Consider the following 3,031-nt stretch of genomic DNA (forward strand, 5'->3'; position numbering starts at 1 on the left):
CGTGTACTGTGACACCTGCCATAGCGCTGGTCACTGAATGTTGATAGTTTGTCTGAGTGAGTGGGCCACAGCTTCCTCACATCAGCCAAATGCCAATGTAGGTGTCAAGACCCAAACTGAGTGAGAACCCGAAAGCAGACTCAATAGCATGGAAGAGTTCAGCCAAAGAAGGTTTATTTCAATAACTAGCAGGCAGAGGTGTCCAAAACATAAGGCAAAATCCAAAAAACAAGCAAGAGTCAGAAGAGAGAGCTTAGGTATCCGAACCACAGGGGCTAAGGCGAAGTCAAAAGGGTAAACAGAACACTAGGACAAACAATAAGAGGGATCAAAGGCTGGAACACTGTCACTGGGGAACAAGACGAACTGGCACAGACACATGAGGTAGGTGAGCTTATATACACTAGGAGGAGGAGAGCCAATTAGAAACAGGTGAAAGACATTAGGGGAGGGGCCAGTAATCCCAGCGGTGGGAAGGAAGACAAAGACAGGATGTGAAGGGACCTGAAATGAGACAGAACAGGTGAGTATCAAAATAAAACAGGAATAGCTGGAACGGGTCCTGACAGTATGTCATCTAAGAATTAAAAAAAAAAAAAAAAAGGCCGATGCTGTTTTTCTAGACGTTGTATTTACTTTAAGTGCTGTCCTTTCTTCCAGGCTGCCATTGGCTTCCATCCATGCAGAGACTTGAAACTTGTTTGGGTCGGGGATTTCTTTAAAGTTAGCATAGCTGTTTGAAAAGTCTGCATCTGATGTGTTTATGTGCTTATGAGGGGCTCCAACATCTAAAATATTACAGTTGGCAGCTAAACAGTGATGAGAAAATCAAACCCAAAGACGTGCCATTATGAAAAGGAGAATGTGAATTTGACAGCTCCTCACCTTCTATTCTGTTCGGAAGCCAATCACTGTGTAGTTCATTACAGGTGACTGCATAACAGTGACAACAATGCATCAGGAAAAGAGCAGTATTCTCGGCAAGGAACACGTTTTATCGTTTCTGCAGTGTCTCGACGACTCCACATAGAGATGCAAATATTGACTCATGTGAACACGCCGAGTGATTATGGTCCGAGTGATTTAGTTCTCCAGTTGGAAGTTTCCCTTTGACCAGAAAGGACATCCACACACAGACTGCATTATACTCCACAGTCTTTGTTTATCAAAGGCTCAATTCAGATCTAACAAAGCGAGGTGCTCGTTTGCATAAAGTTTCCCAGAGCTTTCACTCCATTGGTTTCCTATCACGTTACTTTTTTACAGATGGAGCTTAGTCAGCGGATCATGCACAATGCTAACCTCTCCCAGAGACAAAGAAAGCGTCTGCATTCTGTTGTAAGAGCTCAGACGTGAGTTAGAGCAAACATGGTTTTGTACTGATTACCTGCGACAGGAACCTTTTCAACGGGCTCAGAGATCTATGTGTATTCACTGAAAAACATGCACGAGGCGAGTATTGATGCCAAAGCATTATGCGCAGCCCATCCATAATAATACATCAGTGAAAGAGAAGAATTAGCCAGACAATTTCCCCAGACTCTGAAGAATGATGCTCTGGTAAAATATCCCTCCACAAACAAGTGAAATATTCAGTAATCTAGAGAAAATGTTTGTTGAAAGAATTCTTTTGAACACAAAACACTATGACCTTCAAACTAGCAAAAATAGTGTTGGAAATTCATTTCAGTTCAGGGGATAAGAAAACAGGAATTCTTAAGACACAAGTTCCTCTGCTTCTTTACACCCGACTGCAAGGTCTGTACTAGAAGGCTGTAACACAGGTTCACATAATCCAAATCCAAAAACAGCTACTTTCTAATGGAAAAGCAGCTTCATAAAATGAGTTATCTTAGAAAGAAAATACATATTTTATCACCTTAAAATAACAGCCTTGTATCTCTTGGAATTATGTTAATATTGGACGATTCTGAAGTGCACAAAATACATCCACAGCCAATGTTCAGTGCCAGTGCACTGTGCCCTTTATGTGGCAAATGGAAAAGAAAGGTCATGGTGGTGGCTTGGTATGCACTACATTTGACCTTCATTTGACTTTTATTTTTCTCCTTTTTTTATGGTAACCACAATCTTCCCCTTATAAGTTTAAGGTGCCTGCAATCAGCTGGACATTAACACTTTATTTGCTATGATCTTCAATTCACTGTCAGTGTATTTTATTTGTCGTCCTTCTATATTCCTTTATGCCAGCCCCTTCTCATTCCCAGGTTGTCAAATAGTGACACTCATGTTTGCATGACATTAGAGAAAATTGATTTATTGAGTTAGTTTGACTAAAACCAGACTTTTATGTAATAATAATAATAATAATAATATTAATAATACATGTAAACACATAAGTCCAAGTGAAGTCGTACTAAATTGAATTTCTCAAAGTCGGACTAACACACCCAGATAATGCGACTGGGTGTCGAATTACTCCTGCATGTATACAGTCAATTGACCTATAGCTAAGCCACGCTCTTCCTGTTTTATTTTGATACTCACCTGTTCTGTTTCATTTCAGGTCCCTTCACATCCTGTCTTTGTCTTCCTTCCCACCACTGGGATTACTGGCCCCTCCCCTAATGTCTTTCACCTGTTTCTAATTGGCTCTCCTCCTCCTAGTGTATATAAGCTCACCTACCTCATGTGTCTGTGCCAGTTCGTCTTGTTCCCCAGTGACAGTGTTCCAGCCTTTGATCCCTCTTATTGTTTGTCCTAGTGTTCTGTTTACCCTTTTGACTTCGCCTTAGCCCCTGTGGTTCGGATACCTAAGCTCTCTCTTCTGACTCTTGCTTGTTTTTTGGATTTTGCCTTATGTTTTGGACACCTCTGCCTGCTAGTTATTGAAATAAACCTTCTTTGGCTGAACTCTTCCATGCTATTGAGTCTGCTTTCGGGTTCTCACTCAGTTTGGGTCTTGACACCTACATTGGCATTTGGCTGATGTGAGGAAGCTGTGGCCCACTCACTCAGACAAACTATCAACATTCAGTGACCAGCGCTATGGCAGGTGTCACAGTACACG

Source organism: Epinephelus moara, chromosome 11 (assembly GCF_006386435.1).
Source record: "Epinephelus moara isolate mb chromosome 11, YSFRI_EMoa_1.0, whole genome shotgun sequence".
Classification (NCBI taxonomy): Eukaryota; Metazoa; Chordata; class Actinopteri; order Perciformes; family Serranidae; genus Epinephelus; species Epinephelus moara.